At 34.6% G+C, this 23,667-nt stretch overlaps 1 long non-coding RNA gene across 1 annotated transcript in view; it reads right to left on the bottom strand.

The window, feature by feature from the left end:
- The window catches only part of LOC118171039, a 78,672-nt gene extending 56,068 nt beyond the window's left edge, over positions 1-22,604 (bottom strand). The window contains exons 1-2 of the long non-coding RNA XR_004753015.1: positions 22,500-22,604; positions 18,609-18,765 (exon numbers count right to left, since the gene is read on the bottom strand). This is a non-coding gene — a long non-coding RNA (uncharacterized LOC118171039). The remainder of the gene's footprint in view (positions 1-18,608; positions 18,766-22,499) is intronic.
- Between the last annotated feature and the right edge of the window lie 1,063 nt (positions 22,605-23,667).

The following is a 23,667-nucleotide window of genomic DNA, read 5'->3' as shown; positions in this document are numbered from 1 at the left end:
ATTCACCCATATTAAAGAAATAGATGGAGAATATGGGAAGTGGATAACCATAAGGATAGGATGCTGTTTCTTATTACCAGCTTCAAATAGCCTTTGCTTGTTTTCTCAAAACATTGCAAATGTCTCAGACATGGCTCTTTGTACAACACCGAGTCATGATTTCACTCAGTTGGCCTTTTTGACCTTTCCACAGAAAATTCCTTAGAAATTTCTTTCTCTGACATTTAATCTTTATTCTCTGTGTGAAATGCTGTAAGTGGAAATAGAATAAAAGGAACAAGGGAATTATATCTTCTAAAACTCAAACTCTCAATACTTTACAGTCACCACTGATAGCAAACAGCTGATGAATAATGAATGCCAGAGAAACCACACAGAACAAGAAAGCGGTGAAAAAAACTGTAGTAGATGCATGCCGTTTTCTCTCTAACCCTACAGAAAATCTATCTGCCATATGAAAAGATAGGACATTCCAAACAGGAAAGAGGTAGAAGTGAGCACAGATCAGCTGCTCCCTCTGCTACATTTCTCTTCTAATATGGAAGTACAAATGTCAAATGCAGCATTTCACAAGACAGGAAAAATAGAGTAATATTCTGGCCCTGCACTTTCTAAGAGAAGAAGGATCAGATCCAGACTGTGACTGACTCTTAAGGAAGATTTGCTGCTATCCACTTTCTGGGCTAAAACTATTTCTTATTTTTTTTTGAGATCCCTTACCTCATAGGTGATAAACACTAGCCAGGGTCACTTTTCCATGGCTTACCTACCTTCTCCTCTTGAGAGAAATGTACAAAACAATTGTCCCCAAAGAGTTGTATTTTCCTTTGACCCTTTTCAGGACTTTTATCAGGATGTGTTACATACTGGCCTAAAGAACTTTATGCTTAAACAAAAAAGTAGTGAAGACCTAGTATATCTGTATTTCTGGGCCAACACATAACTAATTTACGCTAATATACATACAAATACATAATACCTGCACGTTATAGATACATGCAAAAAGATACTATAATATACACATTCTCTAAATAAAATTTTAAAAAATGAGGGCTCTTTTCTTTTGATGTTGGTACTAATTCATGGCTAGCAAGACTTCCGGTATGGTCTTCTAAGCAAAACTACCAAAGATCAAGATTCTGTAATGAATAAAGGCCACGGCATCTAGAGAAATGAAATTAACCTGACATGTCTCTGAGATCTAGTAATCACAGCCAAAGATGAGGAAGAAGATGAAACAAGGCTGATAAGTTCTTCAGTCAAAGATACATTTCAGAATGTTAAGTCTATTATCATAAATTTTCTTAAAGTTCACAAGTGGATACAAACATGCATTTTACATTGTTATGTATTTGATCAGAAAACAAAATCAAAGACTAAAAAAAAAAAAAGAAAAAAAAGAGATTAAAATGCAAACTTGCCTCAGTTATCCATGTTCTATGTATTGAATTCAGATGTAATTTCTGGGGGAGCTTTTTCAAATAATTTCAGGGTAAAAGAGCCTAAGACCAAAACTGGGCAATCAGCCTTTTGTAGCCAGAGCCCTTGGCTTTCAAAAGACTAAAGAAATAATACTAAGAAGTAAATGTTGTTTATAGCTCTATGCTGTTAATACATTCCTCATACAAAACTAAGACCTTGCACAGTTTCCCTTGGTCAGGATTTCTAACTTGGCCCACACTATAAGAAACAAGCCAACCACACCATTTAATCTATGGCTGTCTGGTTCTCTGTGTGTAATGAATGAATATACTTAGTCCAGTTTTATCATAATTGATCTCAGCTGTCTTATCTGTCACATTTATAAATAAAGAATCCATACTTATCTTACAGCCAGAATAAATCAAGATTTTTTTGGACTCAGAGAGCTTTCACAGCACCACATAAGGGAAAGAACACAGTTTTTTCCTTTGCTACTGTGTCCCTGCTGTGGGCACAGCCACAGGGCTGCCGATCTTCGGGTTGAAAGCATTCACTTTATTTGAAGGTCTATTTGGAGATTTTAATAGCAAAACACTAAGATAACCAAATATTGGAGAGGAGAGAATTTTTGCAAAAATACGCTTTTGCTATGTTTTATCCATCAGGCTGTTATTTCTGAAACAAAAAACTACCTGAACTTGACAAAGTCAAGTGTATCTCTATGAATTATTTAACTTTGGCCATTTCAACACAAAGCAATAACAGATCAAAAGCAGCATTATTATCCATATTTCAGTTATTAATGTGCATCAGAATTATGTAACTCATATTACAGTATTTACCTTAATATTGCTATACTTTAAACAAATTAGGTTCTACTAGAAGCAAATCTTCCCTATCCTTCCCAAAATAGCTACAGATAGCAGAAGTTTCTATTAGCTGATACCTTTACAGTTCTCCCAGAGTGTTCAGTCTTATCTGGATTTGACCTTGTCTGTGCCTTACCTTTGCTAGTACACTTTAAGCTTGTTTGAATTTTTCAAAAACCTGTAGGTTCACAGGCGTTCAGATTGACAGACAACATAGGAGTGAAGAGTATAACAGCATATACAAGACAAATGCACACTACAGAAGATTGGCGTTTTTTAAGGCTCTTGATGACAATGATAATAAAATGTACCTAGTTTTTTTTGAAGGGCTCAGATTTCTACAGCACCTGTATTAACTCTGAGCATCTGTACTGTTTTAGTCTCAAGCACACAGATTATGCCTTATGCCATCCATCATTCTGGCATGCTAGTACAGGGTGCACCTGTGTGCCTAAGCAAAGACAGACCAAAGGAAAAATGCTAGCTTCTTTGTTGTTATGTGAACAGTCCATTGAAAGAAGTAAAAATTTCGCTCCCTTCCCATTTCCATTTTTTTCTTCCAATAAATCTTTCAAGCTTAACATTATTGAACACATCAAGCCACATTTGTCTCATGTTCTGGAGCTCATGATTAAATTCTTATACAATCATTTCTGATTGTATTCAAACAATTCTGATAAATCATTTGATACAGAATTAAACCAGGGATGCGTTTCCATCAGTGCTTTTCATGCTACTTCTGCTGTACCTCAGGCAAATTATATGCTTTGCAAGAAAAAAAAAAAATCACAGATTAATATTCCCCCCCCCCAAAAAAAAATCAAAAATCTCCCTGTCACTCACTTCCATTCCTCCCATTTTGCTTTGCTGAGAAATAAAGCCACTGGCTGTGGTAGCACCTTTGATAGCTGACTTGGGGAATATTTTTGGATGTGTTCCCTCTCTCAACTATGGAACTTGCAAAAAGTTTTTCTGCAGACCCTATATACCATTGAGGTAGGTTTAATGATTCAGTAAGCACACCAGCTGAATGCGTGTTTCAATGCTGGAAAGAATAATAAAGCACTTCAACTGGAAACCTACAAATACATGATGAAAGACACACTGAATATTCAGAAAGAGAATTTTTTTCACCAAAACTAAACAAAATTTCCTCTGAATGAATAATAAAAATTGTATTATTGCTACATGGCAAATACAGACAGAATTAAGCTTCTAGCTTTAGTAGACTACATTCATTTTCATTCTTACTTTGCTAATTATACTGGGTATTTTTGAAAATATTACATATTCCCATCAAATAATAAGCCTCACAGTTATTTTATAAGACATAGTTCTATATACAATAATTTCAATATCAGTATGTTTTATTATTCATTTTTCATCACGAACAGTGATAAACTTGTAATGACAAGTAACAGTTTATCACCAGTATGGTGATAAAATAAATATATAAATATATTTAAATTTTCTCCTGCTCCTTAGCATAAAATGGCAGTGATCTTAGTTTAACTATGAAGTAAAACGAGAGCTAATTTAGCTACAAGAAAAGCAAGTTTGACTATGCAGCCCTGGAATGAAATTTTAGTGCAAATGAGACATTTCCGATGAGAATCAACCAGTCGTACTTGCCTTTTTCCTGGGCCTAGGAGCAATACAGATGCAGCTTATCCACTCAACCACTTCTCAGTTTTGTTGGGTTTTGTTGATTTTTTGTTGTTGTTGGTGGTGGTTTTTTATGTTTGTTTGTTTGTTTTCCAAAGGGGTGTTTAAATAAGGTATCTAAATGTATTTTATGCCACATAGTCCAAGAATATGCATCAAGAGAACTGACTTTAGGTCTTATACCTAAGAATAATTATAGAAATCATTTTATCTGCCATGTGAAGGACCCAGAATAAAATTAACTGTCACAAAGCATTATGTCATGTCACCACACACATGTGCACACACATTTTGTACTTGGAATATTGCAGTTGTTCACTTTCTCTCCTGCAGAGACACAGTCTAAGGTGGCAGCTTTCCTCAGGGAATGTGTCAGAGTTCCCATTAGGGCCTTTTCCATGGAGACAACCTTTTCCTGCATCACACAGGAAGTTCTGCTCTTCTTGAAAGCTTACTAGTTTTAAATTAAACGAGTCTCATCATATTGCTTTTTAGAAGAGAGGAAAGAGAGAGGTGTATTGGATGGTGTAAGAGTAAGACGCAACATAATGTACATTTTCAAAATCTTGCTTACATAATTTGTGTCTCAGAGGCTCTTCAGATTTGCATTGCTCTACCTACCTTAGCTCTATTAATTCCTACTCACAGATTCACTGTCAGAATTTCACTGCTAGCACCAGATCTGTGTCATAAGCAGGACTACAGCTCCTTTTTGAACTAGCATAGCTTAGTCTCGTTGTTTCCTGGATTTCATCCGAATCTATAAATATCAACTACCTGTTATACATTTGTGTCTGATAGACAGTAGTTTCTCCAAACAGAACATAAAACTGTTTCAGCAAAAAGCATAAATAATAATAAAATATCTCTGACAATGTGAAGAATCCTCTTAATAGCCCCACTTAAGGGAAATAAAAAGGTCCCTATACTTCAGAAGACTGTATCTGGACAAGGACTTGGCACCTTTGTTCAAGAGAAGACAAAGTTGGATTTAGGAAGTGTCAATGTCTCAGGTCTTGAAGCAGTCGGGACTACTGTCAGTGCTGGGGAAATGCAGTGTGAGCTACTTCCACTCAGGTACATTCTAAGAGCAAGGGGGAGGGGGGAAAAAAAAGGCAGGAACAGACAGGCTTCCTGTCTGTGAGATTTTTACCTTTGCTGTTTTGAACAGGACAGAAATATTCACAGAAAGCATGCAAAATTCAGTCTTATTAAACTATTTCTGAATAACTTTAAATTATCATTTTTCAGCTGAATTCATTTATATAAATAATTGCATACACGTGTGTGTATACATATAAAACATATATTAGCTCTCACTGCTGCTTGAAAAACTACCACATGAAATTTATTTTCATCAAGAAATGGCAGACTAGCTACTACACAAGTACCTATGGTTGTGGAGCTACTGCAGTTTTAGGTGAGTCACAAAAGGTTCAAAAACAACATCATTTTTGTTCTTCAGAAAAAAAAAAAAATGTAGTTTAATTTTCCTTCTGATTTAATGAAATGCAAACTTCAAAAATACACTAGAAACAGAAAAAATGATAAATTAACAAAGAAAAAGAGTTTAAAAATTAATCTTCCACCTACTAAAGCACAAAATGTACCACCTCCCACATAATACAGCAATCTACAATGAGTTGGGGTTGTTTCACAAGAATCCAAACCTATCTAACCATTAACCTTTCCCTTTACCTCTTCAAAACAGATCCCGTAACGTTTTCTTTTTTATATTTTTGAAAATCCATTCTTCCCTTATAAACGTAATAAAACTGAAAAAATCATATGACTTATTTATTAGCCTACAACTAGAAGCATACTTTGCTTTACATGTGGGGTCGTGAAAGTTATAGTCTTCTCCTGTTCTCTGCTAGTGCAACATCCCCACAGACACAAAAAGACTATAAACATTTTTATTTATTTTAAACTTTTTGAAAACTTCTTAATATATACATTCTGAGAAATGTTTAGGATTGTAGCACTGACAAAAACATTTATGGCTGACTTTACTGATACTTTTTTAATACCTTTAATAGAGAAAAGAATTTCATGATAACCCAGTCTCAAAAAAAAAAAAAACAAACAAAAACAACACACAAGTTTTCTGAAACGGGATATGTTTTTAGGAGACATTATTCTAAAATGACATGTTTAAAAGGGAAGCCACTTAATATGCATGTGCTGAAATCTTTATCTAAACCAGTGGTGGTGTAGATTAGAAAATAGATGACAGAATTATATGGAAAAAGCATAAACCAAGACCAAAAGTACAAGCAAGCAAATTTTTACATCACAGTTTCCATTTAGATAAATTTCAACTTAGTAATGAAATATTTTTCACTACAAAGAATGAATTAGCTGTACGGCACGTTTTAGTGAGCCTTCCAAACTTGTAAATGACACTTTAAATAAGTTAGAAATCAGTGAGCATTATGTTGGGTGGGAGGAAGAACTACACACTGGTATTCAAGACAACCTAGTCCTATGACTGCAATCTATTGTAGTCATTCAATACTGATTTACCATGTCAGGATATATATTTGGTCCCAATAAACAAATCCCCGATTAATTTCTGGAATTCCCAAGTACACCAGTAAAACAAACAAAGCATGAACCTAAAGTGAAGGATCTGCCTAAGTAGCTTACTGAATGGCATTTTGGGGGTACCACTGGTACAAAGAACAGGCTGATTAAGACGTCACATACGATCCACAGGTAAGATTCACCTCATCGAACATTAGCCACCTATTACCAAGCAATCAGGAGATTAGTTCACCCTATCTGACAAAGCTCCAATCACCACTGGAAGAGAACTTCCAGGCAATGGCATTCTTCCTGTGACAGGCTGCTCAGGGAGGTGGAACAACACTGAAAGTGACTTATAGCCTCTGAGGTTCTCCTATGCACTTAGATCTGAACACATGACAAAATTCTAACACTAAATTAATGTCATGTCCCTAGGTTAATGATACTAAAAGGAGAATTAGCAAAATAATTCAGTTACATTCCGTCCTTTTCCATCTCCTGCTACTTTAGAGAGAAAAGGAGAACAAAAATATTTGAGGATTTCTGCACTTGCGTCTCACAGTTCTGTATTAGTTATTCTCCTCTTTCGTGAGCAGCAATGTGAGAATCCACATGAAACAAGCATCAAGGGCAAAAGTGAATGTTATTAAGCAGAAAAGCAATGAGACATTTCAGAATAGAATATTTGAAAATTTTAAGAACTGCACAGTTCCCCTCCATGCATCTCTCATTTCTTTTATAAGTATGTATCTTTCATATTCCCACACTGTGTGAGGATGACTAACGTGAGACATTAAAGTAACACTTTTACTCTAGTTGAATAATAACAATTCAGAAGACAGATTGCAAATTTCACTAGAAAGCAAAACTGTACAAAATCCCATTGAGAGTCTCCCCATGCATCAGTGAATAGCAACTAACTTCTTTAGCATTACTCCAGGAGTTCACTGCCACCATTTTAAAGAAATTCAGCACCCTTCACATGTTAATGGTTAAGATACCAACTGCTGTTAGCAACAGTAGCAGAGCAATGCCATAGCAACTACTGTTACAAATACCTGAAGGAAATTGCAGCTCCTGCCCCTTAGTTATACCCCCTATCTATTTAATACGATTTTACATGGAAAACTTTTATATCCTGGCATCAGCATGTTAAACTGTATTATCATTTCCCATGAAAATTCAGCACAATATACTGCAATCACAGCATACCTAGGAAAATTAATTGCTCGTGACTTTCATATATGCAAAAAATGCAACAGCTCTTACCAGTGACTTTCGACTTCCTTGGTGGGAAATTCTGTTCCCTGCTGCACGCTGACTTACTGTATTTTATCATCTGTTATGTTCCTTAAAGATGAAGAACTTTTATGTTATGGTTCACAGTGGCAAAAATTTTTAGCCTTCTAGCCCTTGCATTTTTTTCAAGCTCTTTGTGTCATAGACGCTTTGTCTTTTTTCATCTCAGTGAGCTCTTTCAAGTCACTGACTTATATAGGGGAATATCAAGCAATACAAGTTTCCTTTGGTATTAATTCTTATATAACATCTCTAGTTCTACTGATTCAGTCATTTGCATTTGTTTAATCAGGACCTGGAACAATTGATTAGAATAAAAGGTCATTAAGGTAATGGATGTTTATTTTTAATTACTAATGTATAGCACACAAAATTTAACATAAGCTGGAAAGATCTGGAGTTCTTTGTCCTAATCTGGATGTAGCACACAAAAAATATTCAGCCTTACTCTCCGTAAGCATGGCACTGGTTCAGTGCCTCCACGTTTATTCACCTACCCCTGCCTGTACCAGAAAAGGGAGCAGCTGAGCATTCTCCTCAACAACTGCAGTCCTTTGGAATTCTAGGCATCTCTCACAGGCCACTTGCCTAGGTTCTGTTGCAGCCTGAGAGAGATAAGAAGGGATGAGACTTCCTCCAGAAGGCTGTCTTTCTCTCCTCAAACTACAGGAGGAAAGTAGACAAACTACTTATGCTAGACACTGAACCTCCTATTGCTCAACTGCCCACAGACTATTCTGTATAACATGCAGTTTATACAGAACCCTCAGTAATTACTTAGCCTAGCTTACTGATATTTAGAGTTTCACACCTACCCCAGGAACCAGCATACAGTCTGCGGCCTCTTCCTGGTTTCCCTAAATCTTTGTTCTGTGCCCCAAAGAACTAAAGTGCAAAAGAAATCCATGTCTGTATTTCCCATCCTCCCATTTGCATCTTGTGAACCTGAAGTCAGTGTTTATTTTCTTATTTAAAATACACATAATAGAAACTGCTTTAAAGGAATGTACTGTGGTTTAATTGCAACATGCTCAGGAATCTGAAAGATGCTGTGGAAAAGGATTATTATTCTGCAATTATTCTGCTTTTTATTCTTTTATGCTATTATTCTGCTTTTCCTACTTTCCATTCAGGAAATAGAGTTTTCTGTTTATCTACAGTAATACCAGCAATCACATAGCATAAACTTAATTAATTATGCCACTTGAAACCATTACAAAAAAAAAAAAGAAACATAGCAGAATACTCTAAGCCACCCATATAGATTAATTGGAATAATAGAAATAAGAGATAACTTTTTGATCTGCTAATTTGGAATTCAATCTCCTTTCAGAAGATATTCCCACAAAAGTTATCACTATCACACAGGAACTGTGAGCAACCCAAATTCTAACAATAATACATTAATCATTTTAATTACTGCAACTATGAACAAGTTTTCAGAGACTTGTTTAACAACAGAAAAATTCAATGTCAGTGAATTCTTCTAGAAACAATCTCAAAAAAAAAAAAAAAAAAGTTGAGCCCTCAGAAAACAACAAATATAAAAAAAAAAAAAAAGTCCGAAAAAGGACCGAAACTAGTCTTATTGTCTTATTCAGGATAAAGAAGAAGAGAACTTGAGCTAAATGAAAGCATGTCAATTTAAGGAACTTCATACTGAAAGCCGAAAAGCAATCCTATACACAGGTCCTCATGTTTAACTTTAGAACTTAGTTCTGTGGTAAAAACTAGTACACATAATATTATTCTTATTTTCAATCTATTTAATCTGCTTGAATTTAATATGGCACAATCTATTTAATGATATATTTCATACTGCATATATCTACATTTTCACTTGACATTTCACAAATTGTGTTTTTCACAATGTGTACATTTATTAACTGACTATAAAACAGCTGCCATTTTATTGAGTCCTAATATATTTGTATTCAATAGAAAAAGCAAGTATATGCCACAGTGATGTTAATATATCAAGGCACTAATCAGGAAAAAAACATTTTGAAAAGCACTGTGTTTTTAAATTGCATTCATGCAAAGAAAAATCAACTAAAACCACCTCCCCACCTAATTGGCTATTCTAATCCATAGACCTGTCACATAAAGAACAGAACTGCCAGAAACATTCAGTGTTCACGTTGTCACTAAGATTTAAATCAAAAAGAGTATCACCATTCCCTTTAAAGGGGAAGAATTAAGATAGAATTTTTTACTGTAACAAAATACCATGAAATACACTTGCCATATGAAAATTGAGTGTTTCTGTTTTTATAATCCTCATCTTTCTTTAAGCAGTTTTCCTACAAAAAAATAAAAAGTAAAAAGGAAATAAGAAGGAAGAAAAAAAAAAAAAAAAAAAAAGAGTATTAACTGAATCAGCTTAGCTACTTTTTACTTCTCAACTATTAAAATCTACGTTACATTCTAACTGGAATTTGAAAGTATTTACATTTTTCACAGTTGAGGAACAAAGAGAAGGTGAAAGTCGAGAGCCAACAATGAGAGAAATGAAAGGATGAGAACTACTCAGATTTTTTAGCTCTCACCTTATGTAGCTACGGGATTTCAAATAACCTCTTTCACTGTCGTCTTGGTTCTTTGTAGCTGCAGTAACTGGGAAGAGCAAGATCTCTCTGGCAAGAGATTCTGAGCTGTTGTGGGTTAACCCTGGACTGTAGCTACACAACTCAGCCAGCCCCTCTTCCCCAACAAGATTTTCTGTTTTGAAGAAAATTAACCTCGACCCAGACAGACCTGATAAATGAGTCTTTACAAAGAAAAACCTCATGCTTTCTCTGTTGACTTGTTTGTGCCTTGGTTTCTTTATTATTTTTTTTCCCATGTTGGAAACTGTTAGTGCAGATAGGTCACCTGCCAAAAATGTAATGGCTTTCATAAGAAGGCAGTTTTACAAATGGCCCATAAAACTGCTTCACCTCCCAGTCTTCTGGATCACATAGCTACATATGGCACTTCTGTTACAAAGACACATTTATACTCTGTTGCTACCATACACATTAAAATTTATTTTACAATGGTCCTAATTCTCTATTTCTAATCAGCTCTTTATCTTTGACCTTTTTTACTCTTCATTGTCTGAAGTTAGCTATTGTTCTCCAGCCCTTAGGAATCCATACACTGTACGTATCGCACACACAGATGCAGCAATATATAAAAGGCTGTAATTTGAGGTTCATACACAGCATTGCCTCATGTGAAAGAAATAGTCCTGTTCTCTTCAGGCCTCCACAAATTGTTAACCACAGCCTCTTCCATTCTGGCCAACACACACAATTGCAAAGTGGCACAGCAATGGATTGAGCTGAAAGTATAACCAACGCTTCTTCCAGAAACTTCTAGAAACTCAGTTCTCAACTGAAATGAGAGGAATTGCCATCCTTTTGGTTCAAATCACAGAGGGTTGGATTTTCAAAGACATTCAAATAATTTGAAGTATGAGTTCTGGTAAGCAAATTGGTATTACCTTTTTCACTGTCCTCAGTCCTTTCAACGCTAGCCCATCATCACGTATCATAAATAGTATTAATTTTAAAATAATTTTATAAACATTAAAAGATTGTACTGTTTTAAATATCAATGGTTTGATCCCAATATAATTATATTATTATATTTGAATATAATTAAATTTGAAGTCTACATTCAGATATGTCATTGGACTTAATTTTTTTCCATAGAATAGACTCTGACGATCTCACAGGCACTGTCTCAATGTCATGTTTTAAATTTTAGCTGCCTGCAGCAGCTAATTTGGCAAAAGACTTTTCTAATTTTGGCCAAGATATATTGCAGTAAAAAACTCCTGAGAAGAACTAGGCCTCTCTGCTCCTCAAATTTTCATTTTGTATCACTGAAATGATCTCACAAATCATAGTGAAAAATAACATTTTGCACATTTATTTTCTGCTGCCCAGACTTCAACCAAAAGGAAAACTCATCAATGCTCACTGTGCGATAGCAATCGAAAGGGATGACACACCACTCAGTGCCAGTCTGTAGATGTATCCTAAAAGGACTCGGAAAAGCTTCAAAATTAATTTTTTGGAAAAAGAAAACGTAAATATACTTTTTTTGTAGATACAGCTTACTCCAGATGGTCCAAACTTTTCCAATCTTAATGTTTCTATGATTTGACATAGCACTTTTTTTCCCCTCAGAATTCTTTAACATTTTCAGATACATTCATTGGATTTGTTTGAATAAGGAGGGGGGGAGAGGGTTATTATACAAAAACTTCTAATTTTCTTTAAGAAAATCGCACTTAAAATTCCACCTTCAATTATTTATAGTTTCTGAAAACATCTTCCATATCCTAAATGGAGTATTAAAGAAGAGAAATAAAGTAGAGCAGTACAATGTAAAGTGTTTCCAACCTTCTTAAAAATTACTTTCTGATAGTCTTGAGCAGAGCTACTAATTGTCAATTCAGTATCACATTTCATTTCTTTAGACCAGATTTAGCAAGAGAGCTGAATGAAGAGAGGCACTGGGGAAGATATATGCAACTTAAGCCTTGCAGGCTTTTATGTTTAGATCAAAGGGTATTGATTTACAATTCTAAGAATGAAAACAGTGGTGAAGAAACCAGTAAGATTTTAAGCAAAGTTCTGAGATCAGTGACAGATCTGATTTTAGCTATGAATTCCACCAAATGAAAACAAAGCCATTAGCCATCTCAGAAACAAACATGTCTTCCTTTTCCTAACCTACCCATAACATTAGCAACTATATTATTGGAATAAATAAATAAAGCTACACTCACCACCACCACCACACCTTTATCTCCCAACGTAATCACAGAATGAATGTAAGTGAAAAGCTGGTGAACCACACAAAAAATAGCAATAGGTAAAAGAAAAGTAAAGTCTCTGTTATTTAGCACAGTATGCTCTTGTTCAAAAACAAGTACAAAGCCATCACTGTCTCTACAATAAGGACACACTTTATTTTAAAGATGTAGTCCACAGGTAGGTGGACTCTTTCTTTTAACATTTTCTTTTTCTCCTCAATGTCATGCAGATGAGCCACACAGGCAGAGAGGAACACTGCCTAATGATAATTCAAGGTAGAAATTAAGGTTAGCTTACACTGACAGTTGTCAAAACTCAAAAAGCAAATATAGCTGGAGTCCAGAAAAAAAAAAAAAAAAAAAAAAAAAAAAAAGGTTTACTCCCTTCCACAATTTCTATGTTTTTTTCCAACGGTTCCCCAAAAGCTACCTAATACCAAAAATGTTTGATGTAAAATATACAAAAATATTTAAAATTTCTTAATAATTTTTCCTTCAAAAATAATTTTTACAAAGCCATTTACTTCCCTAGACACATAATTTGTTCAAATCAACATTAACCCATTTAAAGCAACTGAAAATGGCTATGCAGATGCTTCTGAATTTTATCCTTTTTCTAATTTGGTATAAATAAGAAATAATGGAGGTATTTCATGTAGGTATAACCAGCATTTTACTTGTACACCCCAAATCTGTCTTAAACCTAAAACTATTTAGGTGTAAGAAAAATGAAGAGAACAGTGCTGCAGCTGTTAGTCAGCGCTGGAAGACAGCAGAACAAGACAAACAAGGCAGTGTAATGCAGAACAGCTGGAAGAAAAGTGGTTGTTTACTATCACTGCAATAAAGCTTTGTTGTTAGAAACAGTAATAAAGGCAATGATTAGAAAAGAATCTAAATCTCCCTTACTACAATGCCCAAATGTAGGTGTCAAATTCTGCTCAAGAAAAGCTCCATGGGAACAAGAGCTTCAGCAGAATAGCATACTTCTTCCCAAATCTATTACTACATGAATGTGGGAAGTAGATATGATCAAACTTCAGATTTCTTAGGTGATGGTATTTCAGTTGGATGGTAATATATTATAGTCCCTGCCCTCCCAAACACAAACAAACAAAGCACACTTTTTTTTTTTTTATTTTCCCCTAACATCATTGTCTCTGAAAAGCAGCAGCTTTTTATCAGCAAGTGGATATGCTGACTTTTCTATGTGAAAGTCAAGACAAAAAAAGGGATCTTTTTTTGGTAGGACATAAAGCATTAGTAAAAAGTGTTTTTCAAAAATGCCCAACCTAACAAATGGATTAATTTCTTTGTACATATTAAATTTGTATAATCGTTTTTTTTTTTTTTTTTTCATTTCTTGTGCTCAGTAGCCATTTATTTGTCATTCAGGCTTTATGAATGAATTCAATTTGTAGTTAACAATAAATATAACTTGACCATGAACAGCTGGTAACACAGACTTTTGTGCCATCTTATAAAAGGTTCTTTCTTCTCTGTGGCACAGTTTCAGCAGTTTAAAAGAAAGCAGCAACCATGTAGCCTCTTGAGCAAACCTTTTATCAAGTACTTCAGTGAACCTAATAGGAATAATAATGCATAATTTCTCAAGCAACAATGCCCATCACCAGTTTAAATCTCAAAATACACAAAAGTATACAGATAGCTATCTAAGGGTGAAATACACTTCTGCCAGACACAGACCAAAAGATTGTCTCTGCAGAGATAAAATACACAGGAGTAGAATATTTGAATCACTCATTAAAAGCCAGGGCAACTGTGCTTTAGTCACTTAGATGAATGGCAGAACCAAGATGACAGTTTCTGGATCACATCTGAGGAACTTACATGGCTTCCCCAGACAGCTCAATCTGTACTACATTTTTCCTATAAATAAAAGTATTTCCCATCAGGCCATAGTGTCTTTTGCCCCCTCTACATCCACCAAGTATAAAGACATTTTACCAACCTTCTACTTCAAGGCAAATTCTCTCTGTGCACATGCTCTGGGCTAGGAGACAAAGAAATAAAGAGGGGCATCTTAAGAAATAGAGACATCCTAGAAAAGATATCTAATGTGTTTTAAGATCTAAGCATTATAAATGTTTTTGTTCCTTACCATATCCAAAACATTTTAAGAAATTAAAAGAAAGCATTATAGGTCGTGGGTAGGGCACAGGAGCCTTTGATTCTAAGTCCTCCCATGCTACTTAACTTTCATCAGCTTGTTTTTGGCCTCCTCATCCTCCAAACTCCTTGGAGCTGATCAGCTGGTTCACATTTTTTGCATTCATGTGTAACAGCACAGTTACAGTGGAAACTCCTAGGATACCCTCCAGCCACCTTTGCAGTAGCCATGTTCAGAGCTGTGACTTTGTACAGTGCTATAATGAAAGTTTCCTCATGAAGCATGACCATGCACAGGAGTATAGGCTTCATCTCCACACATCTGAAACATTTACTTTTAACATTACAAGTATAGAACACAATTTTCTAAATAATGAAGACCTATTTCTATTTTATGAACATGTTAATCAAATACAGCCAAGCCTCTTAAGGTACTTAGGGGAATCAATTCCTAATAGATTGGATGTATAAGATTAAATTAGGATTGTTTACTCAGACATTATAAACAGATCAATTTACTCCCACAACATTGCAGTGACAGTGACCATCCAGCAACACTTAGTATGTTCCTCTGTAAAATGAATTACCACATTGTGAACTGTTAAAATACTTTCTTTAATCCCTTAAGACTTCTCTGCACATCCCTGTGCAGGACAGACAGTTATTCAGAGTCCAGTTGTTCAGAGCCCAGGCCAGTTGTTCACAGTTGTTCAGAGCCCAGAACAACAGATTCACAGGTAGAAAGGGGGAATGGAATTCATCCCCTTTTGGGAGGGGGAGGGTGTTGCAAACACAACTTACATAAACGTTAAGTATCTTGTTCATGCATGTTTTATTTTTCCTAACACAGAAGATAATGGCTTTGGGTTGGGAAAAAAAAATAATAATAAGTTTGGTGTTTAAGAATTTAAAATATTTTGAGGATTTTTTCCCGATCTGTCCAAATCCTTAAATCCTACTGTGATAATCTAATATGGCAGATATAGAGCAAACAGTTTTCATTTTGCCAAAACATGAGACAAATAGTTAAACGCAAATCATAAAAAGATAAATTCTCTCTCAGCCAGGCAATCCAACTCTTAACAGTCCTGTCAGCACCCGGCTTTGGACTGTAATTATTCATTTTTTTTTTTAATAGAAAGTCAGTATTTTCTGGAAAGTAGACATGATGTGAAAACTCTTGTATGTGAAAATAAAAATGATCTAATTTAAGGAAAGAGTTTGATCCACCACTGAAAAAAAATAAATAAATTAGATAACTTAGAGAAAAATTAAACTGCTTCTTCCAAACAGACCAAAACTGCATGGCAAAAGTAAGGCTCTTTCAGAGAACTACCACCAGCAGTGATTTGGTAGAGCGGCAGTTTTACCCACCAATCTCTATTTTAATATTCTTTTGCATACACACACTGTTTAGTTTCTTTAATAAAAGATTTGCATGACATACTCCTTTTTGATCTAAATGTTACCAATTATGTTATATTAAATCAAAAAAGCTATAAAGCCCTAATGACAGGAAACATTGTGGCAGCCTCTCATTCCCATCAAAAAATTAAATTAAATTTAAATCATTAAATTAAATCATTAAATTAACTTTTCAGAGGTTAAAGATTTTCTGAATGCTATTTCTCTAACAGAGAACACGGTGTGCTTTTAAAATCAGATACTGAAGCTTATTGATTGAAGTGGATAGCCTTGTTTATAAGAAAACCTTTAACTTATGATTTACTTTATTCTTTTTTAATCTTACAGCTATTACCTAAATTATTTTTCTAGGAGACTGATTTTACTTTTATAAATAGGAAATTCTTCAAAGAACTAGTCAAAAAAATTTCAGGAGCATTTTCCAGAGTTGTTAATTACCATTTACTTTATGAATCAGCATTTTACCATCTCATTTCTTGGCATGAATATTTATTTGATTTCCATTAAACGCATGAGAAAGACTCATATTGATTTCAGTGGGAAGTGGATTAAATTCTAATAAGAGTTGACTACACATAGTTTTTTGCATTCAGATGTGAAGCAATACTTGCTCTATTTTGTCCTATGCTAACAACAAAATCTACTGCCATATCACAGTTGCTATGGTCCAAGAAAATTACATTCTGCTGCAAATATTTTGACTGTTCAGGAATAGAACCCTTAAAGATTTCCTTTTTCTGTTTACTCTGATCTCTTCTGTTTTGCTTAATTTAAATATGAAACATCACCATTACTGCAGTAGTGATGCTGTCCATCTGTGAGAAATAAAATTTGGAATCTGTTGGCTGCAAATTTTGTGTTTTGTTTGTTTGTTTTTAAGTAGAAAAAATTGTAATTTCACAAAAAGAAGCAAGCTTAAGAAGTATATTTCAGTAAAACCAAATAATATTTTTCTTTCTACATTCCTGTCCTGTTAACATTGCTTCTGATATAAAGAATAAGCACAGAATAAGAGAAATGCTACTATTGCTCTTATACCCATAAAATGTACCTGCAGCACAAAAAGCAGGCTACAGTTGTGAGGTAAGTACATACTGACGTCAACACAACCAAACTGCTTTTTTTTAAGTACTATCATATATGTGCAAAAGTGATACCAGAAAGGATTGAAATTTATATTTGGTTAATCCAATGACAAGGAACATGTTTTTATAACCACTGTAACGAAGTTTATGACCATTCTGTACATTAGAATTATAGAAAGAAACATCAAAGATCAGAAAATGCTGCAGAAAATACTTTTCCAAAGCCAAACAGAATACTGTTCATTTCATGGCTGGATAATAAAAATGTTCACAAAATAATTTAACAAAATAGCATGCATTGTGGAAAAGGTAGAAAAGCATCAATAAATAGGATTGGCATTAAAATGACAAGGGAAAACATAAAGCAAAATAATTCATGCAAAGAATCTGAAATACTGTATTTGTCTTTAAAATATGATCTTTTGGAGCTGCATTGACATATACCCAAGTTATTCTTTTTCCCTCCATATAAGGCAAAATTAGACACAGTTTAGAGGTAATTTCATCACAGTTATTGTTTTAATGGCACTTTAGCCAGTGTAGTAGAGAAACTAGTCATTGCATGTGAAACTGTTTAAAAAATACACCATCCCAAGTAAAGCAGAATGCAAGTCACTCCTTCAGTAAAGCAGAATCCAAGTCATTCCTGCAGTGGACTTAAAAAATTTCACTAAAGAGTCAGCCAAATAAGCACAGCCTGTTGTGACCTCAGTGGCTGAAGTATTTTAGTTTGCAACTACAGTTCACCAAGAATGTTTTAAAAGACTTGACGTTTTAGCATTCATTTATGCAATAGGTCCCATTTTCTACAGCAACCCAAGCTCACAAATAAAGGGACCAAAATATTGGATGATGCAGCCTTGAAAGACCTTCTTAGATGTCATTGATCAGTTCAGTATGTGTTTTGTAAAACCAGCCTGAAGAAAAGCTGTCACAAAACGGCCACATTACACAGATCAGATTAAACACTTTCTTGTTTAATCTACAAATCTAATGCTTAAATTACCTGTGAACAATTATCCTGAATAATCTCAGAGGAAGGGTAATTATGGATACAAAGTCTTTCTTCTCAATTAAGACTGAATATAGAAATGATAAGTAGTGAATAACTTTCCATAAACAAAGATCTGCAACCATTAAAGAGATCAAGATTCGTTATTTTTACTCTCATACCAAGGCAAAGAAAAAATTACAAAATAAAGATACATCTAATCAGGATTCAGCAGCACTCAAAGTCTGAATGTGTAACTCATAATGGGACTGCAGGGCAAACACAGTGATGGAATTAGAAATGAATCTGAATGTCTCCATCAATCATAAACTAGTCTAGATTTTTCTGAAGCAAATGGAAGTAGTTAAGAAATTAGTACCTACACTGAGAAGGGGAACCGGCTGTCTTCTGGCTTCAGGGCTGCACAGGCCTCCTCATCACATGGCCTTCATCCTTATAAACCAACTCCTTATAAACCAACATCCTTATAAACCAATTTTAATCACTTAACATCCCACCAGAGCTGTAAAGTTGAGTCACCTGCGTTACAAACGTAATGAAACAAACCACTTCCAAGAATAATCATATCTGTACTACATATTGAAACTAAAATAAAAATCATAGGATGCTTCCCCTTTAATGGCAAAAAAATGAGTCTCCTCAACAAAAACTTAGTACAAGCAGCGCCTAAAACATTTAGGAAGAAATCAGAAACAGACATCCTTTATCTGAAAGTACAATTCATAGGGAGCATAGTAAAACTTCAAAACAGTTGTTGCCTTGATAAAAATATGTAATGTGAGATATACTTCCTGTTATTACAGTAAAAAGCCAAGAGTCTTCACTTGCAGATGTTGCAAAGTCCTATTTGTATTAACATTCCCCCAGTGAAGTAGAAAAATTTCTAACTAATAATAAACAAGAGTTGATAAAGGATGAATGGCATGTTAATTAAACACAGCATGAAGATGCTGTGAGACCCAGCCACAAGAAGAAAAATAGTAATCAACATATTTTTCCTCCATTTCCACTTTTCTGACTGAAAATAAACCCTCCATTTGCAAACCAACTCTTCTGCCTTACGATTATGACATTCTTTTCCTTCAGCAGCTTGTTGTGCACAAAACAATATACAGTAGAAGACAAAAAGCATTTGTCATTCATCAATTTGAAAAGAAGCCTCTGCAATACTGTTTTCCCTTGGTTATTGCTACTGTAGTTCACAAATGAACAAGTTGTCTATGAAATACATAAACAGAAACTCTCTCTCCTAATTCCAGATTATTTCCCATCTTTCTGTTATTACCCTTTGCATGCAGTCTGATTTGATGGAAAGTAATGATAAAACAATGAAGCCTCAAAGATTTTTCAAAAGAAATACCAAATCTCTTCCTCCTCTTTCTGAACTGTAAGGTCTAAATGGAAAAACATATCCCATCACTGTATCCTGTTAGCAAAGCTGTTTTCCAAGAAGCCACACTTTATCTCCTCTCAGGAAAATACGCTACTAAGTCATTACTGTTTGTTTTTTTTTTAAGAACTTTAATTTTTTTTCAATACCCTACTTTTCTATTAGAAGGATTTATTCTACGAGCTGTAATGGGTGTTTGTATTCTCCTTTCATTTCTCTTAATAACAGCTGAGAGAATTCTCAAAGAAATAGGTCTTTTTCCAGTTAACCAGTTAGGGCTGATTTTGCACTGCAGTGTGCACATATACCCCCTGCCGATGTAAGCAGAAGATCTGCACATGCAGGGGCTCTGGAAGACCTAGTCTACACTCTGCAAAGTATCAAGAACATTTTGCACGCCTGAAATCACCTTGGAATACATTTCTGAGCACTTGAAGGAGTTCATTGGGAACAGTCATGACATATCGACCTGGGATAAATGACTCCATCAAGAATATTCTATTTAGTTTTAAGCCACCTTCTGGTCATTTGGAGCAAGTTCCACTTGGATCAGATGACCTCCTGAGGTCCCCTCCAACCTGATATTTCCCACAATTCTATTAATTCAGTATTTTTATCTGAAAGCACAAAGATTTTTAGCTATAGTATCACACCCCAGCTTTCCATATTCTATTGCTTTTATAAACACCATGAAGAAAGCAAAACAATTCTTTTTCTCTACCCTGTGTTGCACTAAATGCTGTACATTTGAAAACATGTTCCACATAAATTTTGGTAAATTTGAACTTTCTTTGCATCGTGAATTGCAAATAAAATAAAATATACTGAAAAATCCATTAATACTGAAAATTCCATAAAATATACTGGACACTCACATTATATCTTAAAATATTTTGATACTACTGCAGTGAAATTTAAAAACAACAACAACAACAAAATTACAATCACGTGCTTTACATCAGAGCATCTTTTGTTATACCTGCATAGGGTTTCAGCAAGCGAAGCCGCACAGTTAGGCCACAGTTCCAGGGAAGTGCTAAAGCATGAGTTTAATGCATTATCAATGCCTTATACCACACATGACGTCTCTCACTTCAGAGAGATTTTCTTTCTCCTTGTAAGTTAGTCAGGTAATACTTTCTCTCTCTTGCCCTCTAAAGGTAAATAAATAAATAAATAAAAACTCTTTATGATGTCTATACATTCTAATCTTTAGGCAAGAGTATTATCAAGTTGACAAAAAAAATAATAATTCCTTGAGTGCCTTTCAAGAACTCTGAATGCTTTTCCTTTATTATAGCCTTAAATCATAGCTTTGCAGAAAAGACTGTTATTAGTTCAAACAATGAATGTCTCTGTATTACCATTTCTTTCCAGTAATCACTCAATCAAACATTTGACTCACTACAGATTATAAGATTTCATTTTGGTACTAAAAAGAAAGAAGTAATGATTTGATTTTTGCTATTAAATGATGTACATTTCTACTCCATTACAGATTTTAAAAGTACCAAATATAACTTGATGAGAAACAAGACATAGGGATACAAAGCCATCCCAAATATTGCCACAATGTCACATGCAGTTTCCATTCTGTAATAAATGAGCTTTAAATAATCCTCAATTTATTTCACCCAGAAAAGATCAAAGAGAGAAAATTACTCCCTATGAAATGATTGAGATTGAATTGTACGTGGAAAAAAAAAAAAAAAAAAAAAAAAAAAGTGTGTTATCAGTGGTAGTATTATTTTTTCCAAAACTGAGCTTCTAGCAATCCACATTGAAACTTTTCAAGTACCACAATAAAGTATGAAGCTGCATTTACAGTGAGTAGATTTCCATGCCTTCAGGAAGTAGTCTTTTTCGGATGTCACAGACCAGCCTTGATTTGAATAATCTTAGCAGTTTGTCACTCACAGAATAAAATGGTGACTGCTTAAATTTCTTGAGGATGTGCTTGACTGCCAGTGAAATTTGTAACACATAATTGAGGAAAGTGTGGTAGGTTCCCAAGATAAAACTATCCTTGACTCCTACACTTTCTCAAAGTAAAAAATTATCTCCTCCAAAAGACAGTGAGAGCAGAAAGCTCATTTAGGTGCACTGACTTGCAATCTGGATAAATATATTTGTTTTAATGAGTTCTCAGGAAAAAGACCTCGTGTGTTGTCCTGATTGTAATTTGGGGCATAAAAACTACTGCCTAAAATTTGGTGAAATAGTAATTCCTGCACCACTTACAGAACAACACGGCACATCTTGCAAAGCTTTCTGATACAGGTATCTTCATTGAAAACAACGTATGAAATTCCTATTCATTCAGTCCTAGTACATCTACCACTAATACTGACAAGTGTCCATTTAAGTTTCATTGTTTCTTTGGAATCCAACTTCCATGACGATCTGTGCAAGCTAAACTCACCTGTTCAAACATTCGTGCAACTTCACTCATCACATTGCTAATGCGATTCAGTACTGACATCTTCTACCATGTGCTGGTCCTCTATGCAGCAGATCATCAGTGAAGTGCATTAGAATAAAGGAGGCACACTCATTTATTTATTATTGATGATGAAGTGGGATTTAATTATACAGGTTTCCAGTTGTAATTCCAGTGATTCCACTGGATTTTTTTTCTCTTTCTAACTAGTATTTAGGAAAAGAAAAATTAAGACTTTACCAATACATTTAGAACTTTATGCTGTTGATTAAATCTCATTCTACAAAAATTTTAACTTCCTTTATACTTTTACTTTTCTATTTTAAATGCAGATAAATACGTAACTATCTTTGCCAAAGTCCATATTAGAGTCCTCTGTTAAGAGGACAATCCTTCTCCAAGTCTATTGAATCAAGAAACTACATTTTATGACAGAAGCAATCAATTCACCAACTTTATTCCACCCCCAGAAATACGAATGCCAGTACACAGAACCACAGACAGCTTACACCCTATTGTATTCCACTGAAAATAAACACTTAAGATTAGTAAAGAAATTACTTGGCTACAATGTTGTGCAAATTTCCTGATAAGGTTTCCCCATTCTATTCAATGCATTTATTTTGATGAGCTGCTAGGTCAGCAAAAATCCCAGACACACCACCAATCTATAAATACAAAGATTTAAGAAAACATATATAGGATACAGAAATGGAGTTCACATGAGCACATACATGTGTAAACTGGAGAGAAAATAAATAATAAAAAAAATCATACATTCCAACACCAAGCAACACAAGAGACAGAAACACCTCATGATCAATACTTTTATAAACTACAGCCTCTTAGATTTAATAGCACCGTCGTTAGTGTATGAACTTTGACACATTGGCTGTCCACTGAAAAATCTGTACTGGCTTGCAAGGCACATTCTAAGCTGCAAGGTGACTGAATGAGGGCCAAAAATTTGTCAGAGTATCAAATGTTACTAACCTTTGCCATTGCATTACTTGTGAGGAAGCCATAGAGAGTACTTGGTTTAATAATTAGTTTGCAAAATCCCTTATTTCCAGCAACAACATGCATAGATTTTCAATATGAAACTTTCTCTTCTGTATATACAGATAAACATACTGCTATAACTCAGGAAGCAATGGATTCGAATCTAGTACCACATGAGGTTTTTCTCCCAACTAGAATGACAAGTCCCATCTTACTCTCCAGCATCTCTGAGCATAAAACCTAGTCTCTGTTAACTTCTGGAAGATACATTCTACTTATTTTTAAAAGTTGGAAAACTGAAGAGATCATTAAAAAAAAGAAAAAAGTATGAGAACATAATAATGATTTTGCATCAAAAAGAACCAGAAATCATCTTGCATGGTCATCATTTGCATAGCACTGTTTTTTCCCTGCACATCTATTAAGTCACTGTTGCCTCACCAGAAATAGTTACTGAAATAGCAGGTGCATAGTGTGCTACGTATTTGGAAGCCCTTGAACTTGTTTACCTCAATGAGTACAATCTTCCCACAAGCATTTCTGTGAGCTTTTGCAAAATAATGGAAAAAAACGGCTTGGTGCAAGATAT

This window comes from Oxyura jamaicensis, chromosome 8 (assembly GCF_011077185.1).
Source record: "Oxyura jamaicensis isolate SHBP4307 breed ruddy duck chromosome 8, BPBGC_Ojam_1.0, whole genome shotgun sequence".
Taxonomy (NCBI): Eukaryota; Metazoa; Chordata; class Aves; order Anseriformes; family Anatidae; genus Oxyura; species Oxyura jamaicensis.
The sequence above is the reverse complement of the archived record's forward strand: the minus strand, read 5'-3'. Positions and strand labels throughout refer to the sequence as shown.